Source organism: Pinus tabuliformis, chromosome 9 (assembly GCF_031772625.1).
Source record: "Pinus tabuliformis cultivar Carrire ecotype Pingquan chromosome 9, CPIR1, whole genome shotgun sequence".
Classification (NCBI taxonomy): Eukaryota; Viridiplantae; Streptophyta; class Pinopsida; order Pinales; family Pinaceae; genus Pinus; species Pinus tabuliformis.
The window spans coordinates 1,116,002,890-1,116,025,141 of NC_142307.1; the positions used below are offsets into that span (position 1 = coordinate 1,116,002,890).

Consider the following 22,252-nt stretch of genomic DNA (forward strand, 5'->3'; position numbering starts at 1 on the left):
CTAGAATCAAAAGAACATTCACAGAAATAAAGGCTAGAAATGATCCATTGAGGTTGCAAATTTATAACCAATATCTTAAGATGAGTAGCCAGGTAAGAAAATAATTTCATCCAAAAAATTTCAGTGAAAATGGGATCTTTATCGCTTACAATAATATTTGGGTTTCCATGTAGATTTTGAATTGTTTCCATAAATTCAGTAACAATTGTATTGGCTTTAAATGGATGAGATAATGCACAAATGTGTGCATACTTGGTAAGTATATCAACTACCACCATGATGACACTCTTTCCTTTGGACTTGGGTAAACCTGTGATAAAATCCATTGAAACCTCCTCCCAACATTGACTTGGAATGGATAAAGTTTGTAACAAACCCGAGGTCTTAATTGTATCAACTTTATTTTGTTGGAAAACCAAAAATTTCGCCACAAAATTTTGAATATCATATTTAAGGTCATCCCAAAAAAATTCCTTCTTGACCCTATGGTAAGTTTTTAAAAATATTGAGTGCCCTCTTAAGGGAGAGGTGTGCAATTTCAAAAGAATATTTTGTTTGATTTGGGAATTGTTACAATGATATAACCGATCTGTGTACCATAATGAATCGTTTTTCCAACTAAATGTATCAGATGTATTAGGATCTTGATGCACCTTTTGAATGAGCACCCACACTTATTTTTCATTATTCCATTCACCCCTTGCTTCAGTTATCCAATCTGGTTGGATAATAGAAATGTCACAAAGCAATGCTTCCACATCATCATCCTTTCTTGAGAGTGTATCTGCAACAACATTTTTCTTCCATTTTTTGTAGATGATTTCAAATTCATAACTTTAGTGCATGTAGTATTACCAACATTTCCTTCTCATAAATAGGTTTGTGTAAATACTTTCCTTTGATTGGACGATTTTCAAAAGAAATGGGTCTTCCTTCTTCCATTAAAACAACACCAATTCCATTTCCCAATGCATCACGTTCCACAATAAAGATTTTTGTAAAGTTTGGTGTACCTAAGACCAGTGCTTTTCACATTGCCTCTTTAAGATGTTCAAAGGCCTTAGTTGCTTCTGGAATCAAATAAAATGCATCTTTCTTCGGTAATGTTGTTAGAAGTGTTGTTATTCTCCCATAATTCTTAACAAATTTGTTATAATACCCTGTCAACGTGACAAATTCTCATAGATGTTTTATGGTTGTGGTGATTTTCCATTCCTTAATGGATTTAATTTTGTTAGGGTCTACCTTAGCACCCTCATGAGATACAATATGACCCAGATATTTCACCTCTTGTACTCCAAAGAAAAATTCGGAGGTTTTTTCATATGATTGTTTCTCCTCCAATATTTTGAGCACCCTGTTAACATGTTGAACATGACCCTTCCTAGACTTGTTGTAGATCAGTATATCAACAAAAAATACTAAAACAAATTTTCTAAGGTAGGGTTTGAAAATGGAATTCATCAAACCTTGAAATGTAGAAGGTGCATTGGTGAGGCCAAAAGGCATCACCAAAAATTCATAATGCCCCTCATGAGTTCTAAATGTTGTTTCTGAAATGTCCTCAGTCTTCGTTCTAATTTGATGATATCCTAAACGAAGATCCAAATTGGTGAAGTAAATTACTCCATGTAATTTATTTAATAATTCATCAATGATAGGAATGGGAAATTTATCTTTAATAGTGAGCTTGTTGAGCTCCCTATAATCTGGACACATGTCCCATGATCCATCCTTCTTGTGCACCAATACTACTAGATCAAAAAGGAACTTTAACTAGGTTGAATTATACCATCCTTTAGCTGATGAAGCTCATCAATGGGTAAATAATATGGAACTTAATGCACCTCCATCTTACTAAAATCAACTCTTCTCATAATTCTTTACATGTTTTAATTATGTTTTGCTTAATGAGATGAGTAAAAGTAAGATGTCATGTCTAGTGGTATAATGTGCATTGATTGCAGGTTTTGGGAGAAAATTGTGACTAATTAGGTTGCAGGAACTTGAATGAGACAAGAAGGAGAGATTATAGGAGATATAATATCCCTCCTTAACTCCTTACTCACTCCAATATCCCTCAATCAAATCACACCAGCTCGGAGTTGCAAGCAACCAATTCATGAGGATCATTGGCAGTGAAGCCAATGACAATTAAGAACCAGTTGATCTCAATATTAGGAGCCAAGCCTCCCTAGACTTAAGGAAGTTGTTGGCAACTTCAGTTATATAAATAAAGAGGCCTAGAGACTCATTATGATTTGGATTTTTTGTGCAAGATAGCTAAGAATTTTTCGAGTTGAAGGATTGTGATGAAACACTTTTATGTATTTTTGATATGTTAATGAAAATGAGCACCATTCCCTTGATCCAACACAGAGTTGACTCAGAGGGCTGAAGATCTTGGGCTAGGGCCCAACCCTAGCAGCATAGGTTCCTCTTACTGTATATGCGTGCTTAGGTATATCATAGTTAGTTGTTAGATTGATTTTGGTGTTGTTAATTTGCAAGTATTGGTAGATTTGATTAGTTTGCTTCCATTTTTGAATAGCTCTAACAGTAGCATTATAGAGATAAGATAATATTAAAAAAAGGCTGACAACAAGTGGATCTTACCTCATTCCTCCCTTCCAGGGACCATGGCTTGAGGAACAATTCTCATTCAGCCCAAAAAAAGACAGAAATTTGGTTTCTTATGAAATTTGGGGTTTTTCTGCTAATTAGGTCATCATCTTTCAGTTTTAGAAGATAGGTTGCAATTAACATTTCTGATATCTTGGGTCTTGCATTAAATTTCATGTTTCTTTCATAATGGTTTCAAGCATTCCCATTCATGAACTTGGAAAATAAATGATGAAAATTTTGTTTTCTTTTGCTTTAGTAAACCCTCTTGATTTGAGATGAATTTATGGATAAATTCCAACAATGATGTATATGTTATAGGAGTTTCTACATTTCAGGAAGACCTCATATCGTTAGCCTCAGCCAAGCCATATCCACCCATGATCTCCAAAATCTATTAAGTTCTCAATTCAAATTATCGTTTTACAAGGAAAACTTGCCATGCTTATACAGAAAATCCAACCATCGTAAAGTTTTGGTTTGAGTTCTGAGTGAGTTCCTACCACTCCCTTCCCGTATTTCCTCCTTAATAACCTTCTCCAAGCTCCATCCCACCTTTCAAACCACTCCCTATGCTTTCGGCTTGTTCCTGTAGGAAAATAGGGGATCCTTTAGGTGAACTAGTACATCCTGTAGACATCCTATAGGAAAACCTGTAGTGGCTTGTTTTTAGCCCGAATTGTGAAAAAAACATCACTAAATCTAGGAGTAGACCCCTTATTTCCTCCCAATCCATCTAAACCATAGCAATTATCTCCCTCCACACCTATCTCCTCAGCCATGCAACTAAGAAGGATTAGCATTTACATTTTTACAAAAAGATAAAAAAGAAAAAAGGTCTTTAAATTTATTAATGCACACAACAGTTAAGTGCTTGTTTAAATCAAACTTCGTGCTTAGGCTAGTTAAGACCTCACATATATTAAATTAAAGTTCTTTTGCAAGCAAGTTATATTAATAGAAAGCTAGATGAGTTATGTGTTTTGTAGGCATTTCTTTTAATCTTTCATTACTGCAGTAAGTAGCATTTTGATTCTCTCAATTAGGGTAAAATTCTCCTCTCAAAATTGGCAACCAGACTTCTTCTAATCAATAGAAGGCTAGTTTGAGAAACTCTAGTGGTCTATCACCCCATCTCATCAGTGACAAAGAGTGGACCGATTACATCTATTTGTGTATACAGCATTGTCACCTCCAAGTTTGTACTAACTTGTTGTGCTATTCAACAACCCCCCATTTGTTAACATAATAGTTAATATTATATTAATAAATGGGGACCCTTAAAAATTCCTTCCAAAAAAGTAAAGTTAACATTTAGGCATTTTTTGTTATTTTTGGAATAAAGCAAGATATCAAGATGAAACCCTTTGAAAAGCTAGCAAATGCTTGCCTTTTCGCATATCTCATGATCAAGCATGTCAAAAGCCCTGTTAACAACCAAAACTCATGAAAAAACGATCAAAATGGATTACCACGCTCAACCTTGAAACTATTAGACTTTTCATTTGAACTAAGCCCTAAAACATTTCTTATTAAAGTAACACCCGCATCGCATATCGCCACTTGCAAAGAGCACACCCTCTCAGAGTATCTTTAACCATGCAATATGCGATACTGTGATGACACGTTCACCATTATCGAATCGCATTGGAAACCCTGAAGAAAGATCTAACACCTTATCAACCCTATGATATTGTGAAATGCGATGGAAGCCCGGACCCGATCGCCAACTATGTTATAAAAAACACTCAATTCCGCTGTGCAACGAAAAAAGAATTTACAAAGAAAATCCTATTAGTTATGCTTTGAAAACTAATAAAGAATGCCCTGCATATCACATTTCGCAAAAACCAAAGGAATGGAAAATAAAGCGCACACCCGAAATGTGATAATGTGATCTGCGATATTGCATCGCAAATAGAAAAATCGGCATTTTCGCAGTTAAAAATATCGCCACCCTAATAACTTTGTTTCGTGACTTACGATGAAATACATTAATGAGCAATAAAGATAGGGATAAGGAACCATTAATGGGAATTTAGTACGGGTTAATGGCATTTACGTTTGAAAATTTGTTCGACGTGATATGATATCCTCTCACTTGTGTTTAATAAAAACTCATTTCTTGTCACCTTTCCAAAGTCATATGTATCATTCATTCTTATGTTCATTTTTAATTGTGTCTATCTGATAGCTTCTACTTCACTCCATTTTCAGCAACAATCCACAGCAAGAGTTGTTGGGAGAAATGGCAAAGAGCGAAAAGGCAGCCGCTTCTGAAAAATCAGAAATGATCCCTCTGTTCTCTAACACTGCATGCAGGAAAGACACAGGAACCTGGACATGGAGGCCATGTATGATTTATTAGAAGAAGAGAAACCAGGACCTCTGGTAACAAAGGCCACATCCGATGGTCATAATTCCTCCGATGCCTCCTTCTTCGAAACACCATGCTCATTTTTGCACCACATAGCCACAAGGCCAAAGATAATTCCATATACAGATATGGTTAAGTGGATAATCGATCAGGTGGATGTCTCAGACAGAGAATTCAAGAATAGCAGGAAGGAGGTTATGGGATCTTTTTCACTGGACAGTCTGCAGCTTATGTACAATCTACCAGAGTGACAAAATCTCTACAATAAATAGTTCCTCGAGAAATTTGCTAAGGAGAATGAAGACCCAGCAGATGTCACGTGGACCTGGACTGAAAGTGAAGGCAAGATAAAAAAAGGGTAATACGGGTATGTATTCTACAACATCTATCTCCCCCCCTCATATTTTTGCAGTAGCCATGTTATGTAGAATGTTCGACAAGCCCGATAGTACTAAATTTTCCCCAGAATGGCTACCATTAATAGATGCAGTCGTAAATGCAACAATAATGAATTGGGCCCAAATTTTGTTTGATAATTTGGCGAAAGCCATAATGGAGTATAGGATAAAGAGGAGTATCTCTTGAAGGGTTTACCCTCCATTTTTTATGAGTGTTTATGTAATGGACACTATATGTTTTGGTTCCAAATTTCATATCATGGGATGGAAGTGGACTGTCCAAGACCCGCTTCCTATCCATATATATCATAAGAGTATGTGGGAGTCTCAGTTTCACCCCCATTTTTACAAAATTTGTCAAGAAGTTATGTTGCCTATTCATAAAAAAGTCTACAACAAGAATGCCCCTAAATTTCTAGAGAAGATGAAGTAGATATCCTACCTGTAGCCAGATGGTTTAGGGAGGAGACATTTACATATTGTTATGCTCCTATACCCATAGGTGTCATATTTCATGATTGACTGGTTAAAATCCCAAATATGTTCATCCTTTCCCTGTTGAAAAGGTTTCCATATTTTGAAAAGATCAAAAAATTAAAAAATTAAAAGAGGGTATGCCCTAAAAGAAAGATCAAAGGGAAAAAAGAATGAAATGGTCAAAAAAGAAAAGAAATGAATCCCAAATAAAGAAGACCAGGAAAGTGTGCTAGTCCAAAATGCCCCTACTATTCTATTTTTGCAAAGAATTTCATTGTGTTTAGTTGGTTGACTCTTGCCACAGTTGATGGACGGCCAAACAGCGTAATCTTGGCCAGTTCATGTTTGAATTTCTTGTTTTAGAAATAGAGAATAAAATCTGTCCAAAATGTTCAATCTTGGCAAATAAATAGTTAGGTAGAGAAACAAAGGAGCTCAACTGTTAAATCTGAGCCCTTGGAATAAATAAGGACAGACTTAGATAGGATTCCCGTGAAAAGAAAAAGAAAATTTGTAAGGTTTTGCTAATCCAAGTGCACCCATGGATGAAGAAGAAAAATGTTAGATATAATATGCTGGGTAGGCAGTTTTGGTGTTGCAAAAGCAGGCTTATGATTAATTTTGTCTCTCAAATATGTTCACTTTGTTGATATCAGAAGTATCATGGCAATTATTTGGTTACAAATCAAGTGATGTGTGTCTAACTTCCTTTCACACTTTTCCCAAAATCACTTACTAACCTCCCCCCAAGGATATTGAGATCTGCTCAATCCTCTTAAATCACCTCATTTCATGAAAAAGCCTGAGTAAAATAACATTCTTGCTTTAGGCAAAGAAACCACATTTCTTGTGTAAAACCTCTATTCTCTCCTAAGCCTAAGTTGTTGGACTTTATAACTTGGCGCTTACCCTTCATAGATTCATTTTGATAGTTAACACTATTATATAAATCCCTATATTTCTCCCCCCTCGTATTATGTAAACATATGAAAAACCCCAAAAAATTTAATGCCCCTGGTTAATCTATAACCGTAGCACTATATAAATGAGGGTTTAATGGTTCATCTAGAATGCATTAAAAACCTCCGCTGCGCAAATATTTAAAAGTTAATTAACATCTGGTTAATTAACAGTTTAATCCCCCCGACAACCAATCAAAGCCGCCCCGATATGGTTAAAAATATTTATTTAAATATATGGGTCCTGCGCCATAGCCCTGACCCATCTCCGACATACCGCCAACCGTTGGATCTGGGCCCACTGATCAGATGGCTCACGATCATATCGCGAGGCCCTCTGTTGCCGATGTTTACTGCCCGAGGAGCTGGTGGTATTACCATCGTACCTGGGACACACGGCGCCCTCCTACCATGCTCGCAACCCCTCCACCCAAAACCACCTTAGCGCATAAGTGGTGTGGGCCAATACCACTTACCACCCTCCCGCTGACCCCGCCTGCTGACTCCATTGCCACGTCACCTCCACATCAACATCCGTACCCCGTGTCACGACAAAACGTCACGTCCCGATGACATCATCTAACCGAAAAGCGCCAAAAGCCTTGCGAAGCCAATTTTTGTTAAAAAAACTTGTAAAATTGTCATTTTCGCCCATTTTACTCGTTGTTTTCGCGAGATTGTTGCATGCAAATTACGTCCAAGCAACTGCTGAAGCTCCAGTCCATCACCCCGGCCAAGCAAAGTCCAACATCCTGCTCCTCAACTCGTCAGTCAACCTGCCAATTACACTCGTTCGGCTCCAGAATACAGGTATTTACCTCCTCTCACCTCCCGAACCTGTATTTTTGGTTTTCCTCTGTAAATTGCACCTATAAGAGCCAAATTCAAGCTGAATCAGTCCATAATTCCCATACCAAGACATCCAGAAACTGCTCTTTACCTGTTTTTCCCACACAAACTTCACCTCCAGTTAAAACTACAAAGAATTGAACAATGGAAGCCCCTGTGGCCCTCAATGTAGGGCCCCTTAATGCACCTCATACAGACCAACATCATTTACCCTTGGCCGACATAGATTTCCAAATAAAAGACCCGATCGATTGCCAAAATCATGTTCATACTTTTTGCCTAATCAGAAATAGTCATTTGAACAACTTTGATATCTATGGAATATGGGAATCCAATCTACCCAGGTATTAGCTTCCCTCAGTCAATGTGTTCCCAGATATTATTCGCCACTGCTATGCCAATTATGACCCTGTCAGTAAAGCAGTTATGACCCCATCACAAACTATTCTCTTTTACATAATTGCTGAGTCTATCAATGAAATGTTGCACTTCCTTCCAGTTCAGCCTCTTTCTCCTCTTTCCATGGGATTTTTGCTTGATCAAGGCTCCCAATTGTCCACTGCAGAAATAGCCCGGATTGCTAAGTTATTCATGAGACCAAATTGCCAGCCCCAAGGCCCACCTCCTTATTTATATGTCTCGTTCAACGAGACTGGAAGAATTATGCTTGACATGATATCAGTGATCTTGGGATTTAGATCCAGTGAATATGTGGATGAGATTGTCTTGGTTCTGTTATCCACCTTTACTCCAGGACAACCCCCTACTATTAAGTATGACTATGCCTCTTTCATTGCTGACAAAATCCATGCTCAATTTATGAATTTAGAAAGAGAATTAGTGTTTAAATACACAACTTTCATATACCATCTGATGTTGTATTATCACCCAGACATTTTTATATTTCCCATCAAGAAATTGGATTCTAAAGGAGAAAGGAGGTCTGTGATCTTTTGGACCTCTATCTTCCACGGAATTGTTGAATCCCCTTATACTTACTGTGAGTTCATTGACTTGTTTATACATCTAGCCTCCAGTTTATTGATAGGAGCTCCTCCTCCTAGGCTCTCTAGTGACATAAAGAAGATTTTACAGCTCTCCAAAAACTACAGGATAGGTGACTAGGACTTCTACTAGGACCACACTGAAATCAGGATATATAACTGTGAACTGTGCCCTTATAAGCTGCCCAAATATGTGTCCATGAGACTATTTTCATTGGAATATTTCAGGAAACTTATCAATGCAGATTTAACTCACTTTTGCAATGTAAAGAAAAGGGCTCAGCTAAGAATAAGAAATCAATTAGGCCCTTTTATCATTATAAGAGGGAAGCATGGGAAGATGTTGATAACATATTAGGAGAAGACCTTAAATTGAAGAAAAGCTTCTGGTGGGTACCATATGACCCAAATGGCTTTATAAGTGACAGAAAAATAAAAAACCGGCTATCATCTTACACACATCATAGGATCCCTGAAGTAGAACAATATGTTAATCAGGATGAGTGGGTAGAAGGTACATTAGTAGAAGAACTTACTCGGCAAGAAAAAATGGAATAAGCTATGAAAGATTTAGAAAAGACCCTTGACCTGGACTCTTTTGGACAGGTATCTTTCAAGCTACCTCAGCAAACTGGAGTGGGTACATTTTCTGCTGGAACTTCACAACAACCTATACAAGAAACCAACACACCAGTTTCAGTCTCTTCAAAGGGCAAGGAAATAGCAGGTACAGAGCAGCAAGAAATGACTGATCAACAGGAGAAAATTCCTCCAGTACAAAATAAAGCACCAGAGATACCAGCATTACAGACTCCTCTAAATGAGGAAAAGGGCAAGAAAAGAGATAGAGAAGAGGCCACACCCATCAGTGGACCTGCAGAACAGCTAGGTGCAAAAAGGCAAAGACTGAATCCTCTATCTGAACAGGAAATCATTGAAGAAACAATAGAAAGCCTAAGAGGTGAGAGGGCAACCATCCCACAGACCTCCCCAATGATAGACACATCAACCAACTCACACAGGCAAGAGTTAGAAAGGAAACATAGTGTGGAAGTTTCATCCACAAGGCCACCAAGAAAGCAGACCTCTAAAATCAAAAGAACATTCACAGAAATAAAGGCTAGAAATGATCCATTGAGGTTGCAAATTTATAACCAATATCTTAAGATGACCCCCACAAAACAGCAAAGATTAATATCAACATATGACATAAAGGAGGGAAAAATGATCATGAGCTATTTCAAGCCCAAACTGCAGCAACCACAATTAGCAGTTGACTACATCAAGACAAATCTGAAGGTCTTCGCCAAAGATATTCATCCAATAGACCATATTGAGTTGCAAAAACAGACCAGATAGATGGTGTATTCCACACTAGCTGACAAAGCAATGTTGGCTCATAAATTGCAAAACTCATTAGAAAACACCTCTGCTCAGCTAGATTTAGAGAAAGCTTCTTCTCTAGCAAAGGACAACAGGATTAAATCCTTGGATGATATTATCATTGAACTGGGACACGATCCCAAAGATACCAAAGGCATAAAAGCACTAATGAGGAAAAAGGAAGAGGACATTGCTACCCTCAGAAAACAGCTCAAATGCCTCCTTCTATGCATCCACAGACAACAGATGTTTTACAACAGAAGTCCGAAGAGGACATGATGGACCTGCTCATGAGGTTGAATAAAATATTGAGTGAGACAGAGCAGTCATTGGAGAAAGCACTACAAGAAAAGCAGGTAGAGTCGACCTCCCAGCCACCTGAAGTAGCTCCAACAGTCACAACTGCCCCTTCTACATTCATAACAGCAGTGCCTCCCACTTTCCCGACATCAACAGCAGAAGTCATCACAGGAGCAACATCAACAGCAACAGCACCAGGCAGCAGCACTACTATGACCACAGAGAAATTAATAAAATCCATGGAGCAGTTGAAACTCCAAGTATCTGAAGTGAAGCAAGTCAAAGAAAATTTGGCAAAGATTGTGAAAAGCTATGACAAATCTAAGATGAATGTGGCAGAGAAAACAAGGGAGGTCAAAGCATTGGAGAACAAGGTAAGAGCCTTAGAAAAGGATCTCTCTCTGCATAAGCCTCTGGCAAAAATCAGAGGAATCCTGTGGAACAACATCATTCAATCACTTAGTGATGTATGGAGGTCTATTTAGACCATTTATGAACAGTTTGATTTGATAAGAGTAGCCCAAGTAGAAATTCAGAAAACAAGAGCCTTATTGGGACAGATGCCTGAGCAAGCTAACAGGCTAAAACGTTTTTTGAATACTAAGACCAGTGAAGAACTGGAAGCACTAGATATTAGAGACATAACAGGTACCATTCTGGACATTAAGAGAGTTATAACCATGAGAACTCTAATGCAAAACTTGGACAGAAGATGCCAGGACATGCAGGTAGAGATTGATTCTTTCACAGAAAAATTTACAGTCCTGCATCAAAAAGGTTTGCCAAGTCCTTTGGGAGATAATGATCGTCTGATGAAGCACAAGGACTATGTACATAAATTAAATACATTTGTTGTCAATCAAGCTAATGCATCTTCAAGTACTTCAGGAGAAAAAGCACTCCCATCTGGCCAGTCCCTTTATGACAGCCTGGAAAATCTATTCTACATAGAGCATGAGGTGAAGCATCTGTTCACCATCCCTCCTAATTTCTTCAGGTACATAGAGACTGACGAGACTTTAAGGAAGCTACAGAGACATAAAATACCAGGACCAGAGTGGTGGCAAAGCATGTTAGAAATCTTGTAAATTTATCTTTGATCAAATCAAAATTGTGCACCATCTGTTATAATGCGCAGAACAGAAATAAATCACAGTCCTGCAAGTCAAAAAGCATCACATCAGTGTTAAAGGAAGTCTGGCCAAAGAACAAAAATTAGCACAGAGGATCAGTAGAAGAAAACTGGGAACCGACTTGTAGCACCTACCTCCAGTACTTCTCATATATACGGGTCAACCAGCACAGCACGAATTTATTACATCAATTTTTTGTCTCCCTGTTTTCGAGATTGTCTGTCTCTATCCATGTAAAAGAAGCATTAATTGTCAGTAGATATTATTTCTATCAGATATTTTGCATAATATCTTGACATTTTTGTATAAATACCCCCCAGACGAAGTATTTGGGGTTGGTTGGTGGTGAAAGTTCATAGTTTTGACTGTAATACTGAACAATTTTTGGAATAAAAGGCCTCTGGAACCATTTTGTCTAGCTCACTGGATGAAGAATTGATGCTAAGGACCATGTTGCAGAATTATTGAATCGTTTATAGATCAATAAGTCTCTTCTAACTTGTTTTTTACAGTTTCTATGTTTATTATATCATCTATGTTTCATGATCTAAATAATAGAGAAAAAGAATAACACGGAATTTTCTTGTTTGCACTCTGTGTTCAATATTTGTTATTATTATTGTTTTCTTCAGAATTAGCATAAACAGTGAATTCTTAATTGCTCCTGTTTCCCCTGGTTCTTTCACCTTGGATATTAGCTAAGGAATTCTTAATTGCTCCTTAGTAGTAATCATCCATTTTCCCCTCTGTCAACATGATGAAGGATTCTTAATTGCCCTTCACCCATTAACTCCATTCCATCTGATTCCAGCCTATAAATTGTTCCATGTTTGATTACCTTGCTCTGTGATAAATCCTCTGATAAGAAACCTAACCTGGGAAGCCCTCCCTCTTGGACTCCATCGTGCCCAATGGACTGAAATGTTTCAGTTTTACCTCACTGTTCTATTGAGTCCCCATCCTTCCAACCAAAACTCTAAACAAAACCATTTCACTCCATAACTAGCCTAATACACATTAAAACAAAGCTAAATTATAAAGAGAGAGCCCTCTCTGGATGCATATTGGCTAGAATCTGTATCTAAAAGATTGTTCTGTGGTTACCTCGGCCGTATTCCCTTTCTACCAACTTTTGGGAACAACCTAAGTGATAACATCATTGGAGACTCCACTGGGGAATCTGAATAATTGTTTGTTACTATTGTTTATTTTTATACGCTACAAATGGAGTCTAAAGTTAGCCAGGTAGCCTTTGAAACTGTATTTTCTATGCAATTGCAAGAGTAAATAAAAGCTGCTTCAATCTATCTCTAGTCTAGTTTTAGGCGTTGAACAATTGTCTCAAATACTTGATCAGTTCCTTGTTTCAATAGGTCTTTAGGAAAATTCAAAACTCCCATATTTTAAAACTTCCTAAAAAGGTACTGTCTAAAGTTGTATCCTTCAAATATTTCAAGAAAAACCAAAAATATATTCAGAAGTTGGCTCCAAAGAAGAAGATCCGTTACACTAGATAAAATCCAGATCCAAATCCCCCATCTCTGTTTCAAAATCCTAATTTGATTTCTAAGAACCTTAGAAGCTGGTAGAACCTTACCCAATCTGAGCTTACTCCTTCAAAAGCACTAGTCTTTTCTGCCATTACTGTAGCTTCTCCTAGTTCACCATTAGCACTTCAAACCACCTTTTCCACTCCCCCATCCACAACACATATTTCAGCTGCTATCCCTGCTCTTCCAGCTGTTACACTTATCTTTGCAAATATGGCAAACCGATATGCTCCCCTGCAATTACCTGCAAATCCAGGGGCTATGCCTCAGGATTATCAAAGCAAAATCACTTATTTTGATGGTACTAGCACTTACAAAGCTCAACAACACATCAAGAAAATGATGGATTATTTTGAAAACTATGAGATTGATGATGATGATGTAAGAATGAAAATCTTTGTCCAAAGCTTAACTAGAGATGTTAGAACCTGGTTTAGAGCACTCCCTGCAAATACTATCCATGATCCTGAAGCTCTTTATCAAACTTTCTTAAACAGATGGGAAAAGAAGAAAGATCCTCTCCACATTTTATCAAAATATGAAAACTTGAAAATAGGTCCACAAGAAACTATTCAAGGTTACTGCACCGGATTTAACAATGTATACAGTGCTATTCCTCAGAATCTTAGACCTCCACTAGACTTGGCCTTGATCAAATTTCCTGATGCATTTGACTCTGACATGGCATACTAGCTTAGGGAAAGAGATCCTCAAAGCCTAGAAGACATGCAAAGTATAGCTGTCAGTGTTGAGGCCACCTTGATTTCTAAGTGAGCTCAGGCTAGAGCTGAAAGGAGGATACCCATCAAAGAAGAACCTTCTGCATTTGAGCAGAAATTAGATGCTATCATTAAGGGAATGGACAAACATGGTGATAGAGTAGAAACAATTGAGAGAAAATCCCCTTGGGATGGTCAACCAAACAACACTAGAAGAAACCTAAATTTAAAAAAAAATCAGAATCCCAATGCTGGAAAGGCTGGCCTTGATCAAAACATTAGACCTCCATTCCAAGAAAACTATGTTGAAGCTTCATCTTCTAGTGAACCAATAGAAGACACTCAAATTAGCTTAATGGGGTTCAGTAGTGAACAACAAATTTTCTTGACCCAAGAAGACCAAGAAGCTCATACTCTTAATCAATTTCAAATCCAATCAGGTGAGTCGTTTGACACAACCATATATGAAGTTCACAAGAAATCTAATCTGAGAGGCAGGAGAAAAGATGTCCCTGATGATAATAAACAGAAACAAACTAAACAATCTAGCAAAGCTAAAATCAAGAACCCTCCCATACAAACTCCTCCTAAAGCAATTCCTGACCCAAATGGTCCAATGGTTGAAGATGTTTCAGATAATCAACAACCTAATAAATAGCTCTCAACGTCCATTCTTTCCAAAGAAATTGTGGGATAACCTCCAGAAATTGACATACAAGTAACTTCATCCCATAACACTGCTCCTAACAAAAGGAAAAGCATTGAAAAAATAGCAGAAAAAGAAAATCTCACTGTCCGAAATGAAAAAATTCAAACAGAAAAACCTTTCAACCTTGAGACCGAAATAGGCAAATTAAAGATAGAAATTCCATTATTAAATTGGCTAAGCGTGATGTCTATAGAGAACAAATCAGTAGATCACTTCAAATTTCAGAAAATAGAGATGCAGTAAATGTCCTTGATGACCAACCAAAATTAATTTTTGGCCTTGAAGTAAACGGAAAGTCGGTAGATGGAGGGGTTCCTTCTTTCTACGTAAGCCTAAATATTCATGACAAAATACTACACAATGCAATGTTTGATTCTGGAGCTTCCCATAATTTAATGCCCAAATCTATAATGGAAAAGTTGGAACTAGATATCACCAGGCCATACAAAGACTTGTTCTCCTTTGATTCAAGCCAAGTCAGATGTTTAAGATTGATCAAAGATTTATGTGTATCATTAGTTCAATACCCTGCCAAGACAATTTTAATGGATGTATTGGTAGCTGATATCCCACCAAAATATGGCATGTTGTTGTCCAGATCTTGGGGTGCAAAGTTCCAGGGATCTTTACAGTTGGAGATGTCATATGCCACCATTTCAGTATTTGGCCAACCAAAGAGATTATACAGAGAAACTTTGATGAAATACGTGGTGAGTAGCCAGGATAAACCCCATAATTTTCCCATCTATTCCATGCATTCTGATATGGACTCCTTCATCCTATACAATGCTCAAATTCACCCTTCAACTAATGACAAGGTTTTAGCACTTGAACAAGAATAGATTATAAAAGAAAAACCTATTGCTCAAACCCAAGAAATTTCTGAAATAATCGATATATCAGACACATAAGGGAAACCATATGAAACTAAAAATCTAAATCTCCCTAGTAAGCAAGTTTCTAAGACCCTTGATACTGGTTGTAATCAAGAAACCCTATGGTATTTAGAATTTGACGGATCAGTCAATAATCTAGGAGCTGGGGCAGGAATTTGGATACATAATATGGAAAATGATCATGCTGAAGGGCATGCATATAGGTTGAATTTTAGATGCACTAATAACATGGCTGAATATGAAGCCCTCTTTCTAGGACTTAAATTGATCAAAAGTCTAGGGGCAGTTAGGGTATCAATTTTGGGAGACTCTGATTAAGTTATTCAACAAATGAAAGGAAACTTCCTCACAAATGATCTAAGATTAAGGTCTTATAGAGGGGCAACAATTGAAATACTCAATACCTTTCTTGAAACTCAGCTTGCCAAAATTCCAAGGAAACACAATTTGCATGCTCATAGCTTGGCAACATTTGCCAGCACTTGTAAACTGCCATTTGAGCCTAATCATCATTTTACAGCTGAGATTAAACACCGGCCAACTATACCTGACAATGTAAAAAACTAGCAAGTGTTTGACAATGACACTCAGATTAATAATTTCCTGACCTTAAAAGAGGAATTTTCCAGCACTGATATAGGCACAGGCATTGTGGGAGAAGTTGATCAAATTGACAAAGTTGAAACACACATTTCAGCTGAAACAGCAACTCAAATACTACATCCAAAAAAATTTACGAACAAAAAGCTATAAGAGCTTGAGGAAATAGACTTTGATGAAGCTGTTGGAGGAGAATCTGAAGTTATTGATTAAAGGACAATTTTTTACCCACAGGATTAACTCCTCTGGAAGACATTTTTGATTCTAATGATATCCCAAGGAAACCCAAAATGCAGTCATTAAATGCAGACATTGAACACTGTAACATAGGGACTGAACAAAATCCTAAAATGATAAAATTGTCCAAAACTTTGCCTCCTGACCAAAAGCTGAAATATATTGAACTGTTCAAAGAATTCCAGGACGTTTTTGCATGGAGCTATGAAGATCTCAAATCTTACAATACTTTTGTGATTCAGCATACAATACCCCTAAAAGAAAATCAGAAACCTTTCAAGTAGAAACTCAAAAGGGTCAACCCTGTACTCCTCCCTCTAATTGAAAAAGAAGTCAAAAGAATGTATGAAGCTAGAATAATTGCACCTGTCAGATTTTTAGAATGGGTCTCTAATTTAGTGCCCACTAGGAAGAAAATAGGTGAAATCAGATTGTGTGTTGATTTAAGAAATCTGAATAAAGTCTCTTTAAAATACCACTACCCCTTACCTAAGATGGAGCACATTTTACAAAGGGTAGTAGGTTCCTATAGAATTTCACTGCTAGATGGGTTTTCAAGCTTCAACCAGATTTTAGTTCACCCTGAAGATCAAGAAAAAACTGCTTTTACAACTCCATAGGGAACTTTCAAATATGTGAAAATGCCATTTGGACTCAAGAATGCAGGGGAAACCTTCCAACGTGCAATGGACATAGCTTTTGCTAAAGAAATTCATGATTTCCTGGTCATATACTTAGATTATCTCACTGTGTTTTCCAAATCAAATCAACAACACCGAGACCATCTGAGCCAAGTGTTTTTAACCTGCAGAAAATATGGTATATCACTAAATCCAAAGAAGTCATTATTCGGCCTAGAAGAGGGCAAACTGTTAGGTCACATAATCTCAAGAGATGGCATCAAAATTGACCCTGACAGAATACAAGCCATTTTACAAATACCACATCCCAGAAATATCAAAGAACTCCAAGCTTTCTTAGGGAAAATCAAATTTTTAAGAAGATTCATACCCAACTTGGCTGAATTAATTAGATTGTTGAATAATATGCTGAAAAATGATTCCAAGGTCAAATGGACATTAGAAGCCAAACAAGCATTTGAAGAAATCAAAATAGCTTTAACCAAAACACCAGCCCTTACAAGCCAAAAATTTGATAGAGACTTCATAATATTTTCATTTGCATCAAAACACACTATTGCTACTCTTTTGCTACAGAAAGATGATCAAGGATGTGAAAAACCCATAGCCTTCTTTAGCAAAGCACTCAAGGATGCACCTCTTAAATACCAAATCATGCAAAAACAAGCTTATGCACTTGTGAAAGCCATCAAAGATTTCAGAGTCTATATACTATACTCTCATATAATAGCTTATGTGCCAAGCACTGTTGTCAAAGATATCCTAACCCAAGAGGGGATTGAAGGCAAGAGAGGTAAATGGATTGCTACTATATTAGAGTATGATATTGAAATAAAACCTACAAAGCTTATAAAAGGACAGGGATTGGCTAAAATCTTGACTGAAACCAATTGCCAAGCCCTAGATATTAATGAACTGGATAATGAACAGGAGATGGTGACTCCACAAATCAGCCAGGCCTTCCTAGAATCACCTTGGTATGCTGATATATGTTATGTATTATTAAACCTGCAGGCTCCTCCAGGGTTATCTAGAACAAAGAAAAGGTTTATTAAAATGAAAGCTTTAAAGTTTTGTATTTTAGATGGTGCTCTCTTTTGGAAAAATCATGAAGGTGTTCTACTAAATTGTCTAATTAAAGATGAAATTGACAAGGTGCTCAAAGAATTTCATGCAGGGGACTGTGGCGGGCATTTATATTGGAAATCAACTGCTGATAAAATCCTAAGGGTTGGATTTTACTGGCCCACCTTGTTTGCTGATGTCAAAAAGTTTGTTACTGCTTGCCATAAATGTCAAATCTTTGAAGGCAAGAGGAAACTTCTCCCTCTACCCCTTAGACCAATTTCCACTGAAAGACCATTTCAACAATGGGGTTTAGATTTCATTGGGGAGATTCACCCTCCCTCTACCAGCCAGCATAAATGGATTTTGACTGCTACAGACTATTTCACCAAGTGGATAGAGGCCATCCCTTGTAGACAAGCCAATGATTCAATGATCATGCAATTCTTAGAAACCAACATCCTGTCTAGATTTTGCTGTCCTGAAAAAATTATAACAGACAATGCTGCTACTTTTAAATCCAAGAGAATGATCAATTTCTGTCACAAATACCACTTTACCTTAGGCCACTCCACAACCTATTACCCCCAAGTTAATGGTCTAGCTAAGTCATCCAATAAAATCCTGATGAATATCATTAAGAAAGTATTAGAAGAGGACAAGAAAAATTGGCATAAGAAGCTTATAAATGCATTATGGGCAGATAGACTGACTACCAAGAGGTCCATTGGAACTAGTCCCTATGAGATTGTATATGGTATGGAGGCTGTATTTCCCTCCTCTTTGGGAATACCTGTAATGAAATTGTTGCAAGAAGTCCACATACAGCCATATGACATCCAGAGAAGAATAAATCAGACTATACATTTGCAGCAGACTAGAGAAGAGGTATATCAAAGATTTCAAGTGCTACAAGAAAAACTCAAGAAGATATTTGATAAGAGGACTAAGGCAGAGGATTTTTGCATAGGAGACAAAGTTTTCAAATGGGGTTCCAGAAGAGAAGATAAAGGAAAACATGGGAATTTTGACTTCCTATGGAAGGGACCTTTTTATTATTCAGGCCTCACAGGGAAACAATACCTACTTTTTGAAGAGCCTGGATGGTACAGAAGCAGAAGATGGACCAGTTAATGGTCGGATGCTGAAACATTATTTTGAGCCAGTTTGTTGATATGTCAGGACTGTAACTTGTATATAACGATGCTTAGTTTCTGCAGTTTATTACAGCAATAAAAATGGGAAGGAATGTGTACGAAATTTTGAAGAACAGTCAAGGAACTTTACCACCTTTTTGTGTCACCTTTTTAATTTAAGAAAAAGTTGAAAAAGAAGACTTGGGAACTGAAAATATGAGAAAAAATACTCAGACAAGCTATCGAAAACAGAGGTGCAATTATTTGAATCAAGTCATGAGAGATGGGTATATTTTGCATGGTCCTATGTTCAGTTTGTTTACTTACAGCAAAGGAAGATTTCAGAATGCAGTAGGAATTGTACATAAGGCCATCTGACCTGCTGTTCTTGAATTTTCACCAGGAAAAGCCATCCCCAAGTGGAGCCAGTGTTATGCTCCTATACCCATAGGTGTCATATTTCATGATTGACTGGTTAAAACCCGAAATATGTTCATCCTTTCCCTGCTGCAAAGGTTTCCATATTTTGAAAAGATCAAAAAATTAAAAAATGAAAAGAGGGTATGCCTTAAAAGAAAGATCAAAGGGCAAAAAGAATGAAATGGTCAAAAAAGAAAAGAAATGAACCCCAAATAAAGAATACCAAGAAAGTGTGCTAGTCCAAAATGCCACTACTATCCTATTTTTGCAAAGAATCTCATTGTGTGCAGTTGGTTGACTCTTGCCATAGTTGATGGATGGCCAAACAGCTTAATCTTGACTAGTTCATGTTTGAATTTCTTGTTTTAGAAATAGAGAATAAAATCTGTCTAAAATGTTCAATCTTGGCAGATAAATAGTTATGTAGAGAAACAAAGGAGTTCAACTATTAAATCTGAGCCCTTGGAAGAAATAAGGGTAGACTTAGATAAGATTCCCATGAAAAGAAAAAGAAAATTTGTAAGGGTTTGCTAATCCAAGTGCACCCATGGAATAAGAAGAAAAATGTTAGGTATAATAGGCTAGGTAGGCAGTTTTGGTGTTGCAGAAGCAGGCTTATGATTTATTTTGTCTCTCAAAGATGTTCACTTTGTTGATATCAGAAGTATCATGGCAACTGTTTGGTTACAAATCAAATGATGCATGTCTAACTTCCCTTCACACTTTTCCCAAAATCACTTACTAACCTCCCCCCAAGGATATTGAGATCTGCTCAATCCTCTTAAATCACCTCATTTCATGAAAAAGCCTAAGTAAAATAACATTTTTGCTTTAGGCAAAGAAACCACATTTCTTGTGTAAAACCTCTATTTTCTCCTAAGCCTAAGTTTTTGGACTTTATAACTTGGCGCTTACCCTTCATAGATTCATTTTGACCGTTAACACTATTATATAAATCCCTATATTCCTCCCCCCCGCATTATGTAAACATATGAAAAACCCCAAAAAATTTAATATCCCACCCCTGGTTAATCTATAACCATAGCACTATATAAATGAGGGTTTGATGGTTCATCTGGAATGCATTAAAAACCTCTGCCGCGCAAATATTCAAAAGTTAATTAACATCTGGTTAATAAATAGTTTAATCCCCCTGACAACCAATCAAAGCCACCCCGATATGGTTAAAAATCTTTATTTAAATATATGGGTCCCGCGCCATAGCCCTCACCCATCTCCGACATACCGCCAACCGTTGGATCCGGGCCCACTGATTGGACGGTTCACGATCATATCGCGAGGCCCTCCGTTGCTAACGTTTACCACCTGGGGAGTCGGTGGTATTACCGCCGTACCTGGGACACACGGTGCCCTCCCGCCATGCTCGCAGCCCTTCCACCCGAAACCACCTTAGCGCATAAGCGGTGAGGGCCAATACCAATTACTGCCCTCTCGCTGACCCTGCCCGTTGACGTCATCGCCACGTCACCTCCACATCAGCATCTGTACCCCGCGTCACGACAAAACGTCACGTCCTGATGACGTCATCTAATCGAAAAGCGCCAAAAGCCCTGCGAAGCCAATTTTTGTTAAAAAAACTTGTAAAATTGTCATTTTCGCCCATTTTACTCATTATTTTCGCGAGACTGTTGCATGCAAATTATGTCCAAGCAACTGCCGAAGCTCCAGTTCGCCACCCCGTCCAAGCAAATTCCAGCATCCTGCTCCTCAATTCGTCAGTCAACCTGCCAATTACACTGGTTCGCCTCTAGAATACAGGTATTTACCCTGTCTCACCTCCCAAACCTGTATTTTTGGTTTTCCTCTACAAATTGCACCAATAAGAGCCAAATTCAAGCTGAAGCAGTCCATAATTCCCATACCAAGACATCCAGAAACTGCTCTTTTACCTGTTTTTCCCACAGAAACTTCACCTCCAGTTAAAAACATAGAGAATTGAACAATGGAAGCCCTTGTGGCCCTCAATGTAGCACCCCTTAATGCACCTCATATAGACCAACATCATTTAGCCTTGGCCGATAGAGGTTTCCAAATAAAAGACCCGATCGGTTGCCAAAATCATCTTCATACTTTCTGCCTAATCAGAAACAGTCATTTGAGAAACTTTGATATCTATGGAATATGGGAATCCAATCTCCCTAGGTATTACCTTCCCTCAGTCAATGTGTTCCCAGATATTATTTGCCACTGCTGTGCCAATTATGAACCTGTTAGTAAAGCAATTATGACCTCATCACAAACTGTTCTCTTTTACATAACTGCTGAGTCTATCAATGAAATGTTGCACTTCCTTCTAGTTCAGCCTCTTGCTCGTCTTTCCATGGGATTTTTGCTTGAGCAAGGCTCCCAACTGTCCACTGCAGAAATAGCCCGGATTGCTAAGTTATTCATGAGACCAGATTGCCAGCCCCAAGGCCCACCTCCTTATTTATATGTCTCGTTCAATGAGACTGGAAGAATTATTCTTGACATGATATCAGTGATCTTGGGATTTAGATCCAGTGAGTATGTGGATAAGATTGTCCTGGTTCTATCATCCGCCTTTACTCCAGGACAGCCCCTGCTATTAAGTATGACTATGCCTCTTTCATTGTTGACAAAATCCATGCTCAATTTATGAATTTGGAAAGACAAGGAGTGTTTAAATACAAAACTTTCATATACCATCTGTTGTTGTATTATCACCCAGACATTTTTATATTTCCCATCAAGAAATTGGATTCCAAAGGAGAAAGGAGGTCTGTGATCTTTTGGAC

At 37.7% G+C, this 22,252-nt stretch overlaps 1 pseudogene; it reads right to left on the minus strand.

Annotated features, from left to right (window-relative positions):
* LOC149152568 (uncharacterized) overlaps positions 1-20,953 on the minus strand; it is a 33,080-nt pseudogene extending 12,127 nt beyond the window's left edge.
* Positions 20,954-22,252: the final 1,299 nt, after the last annotated feature.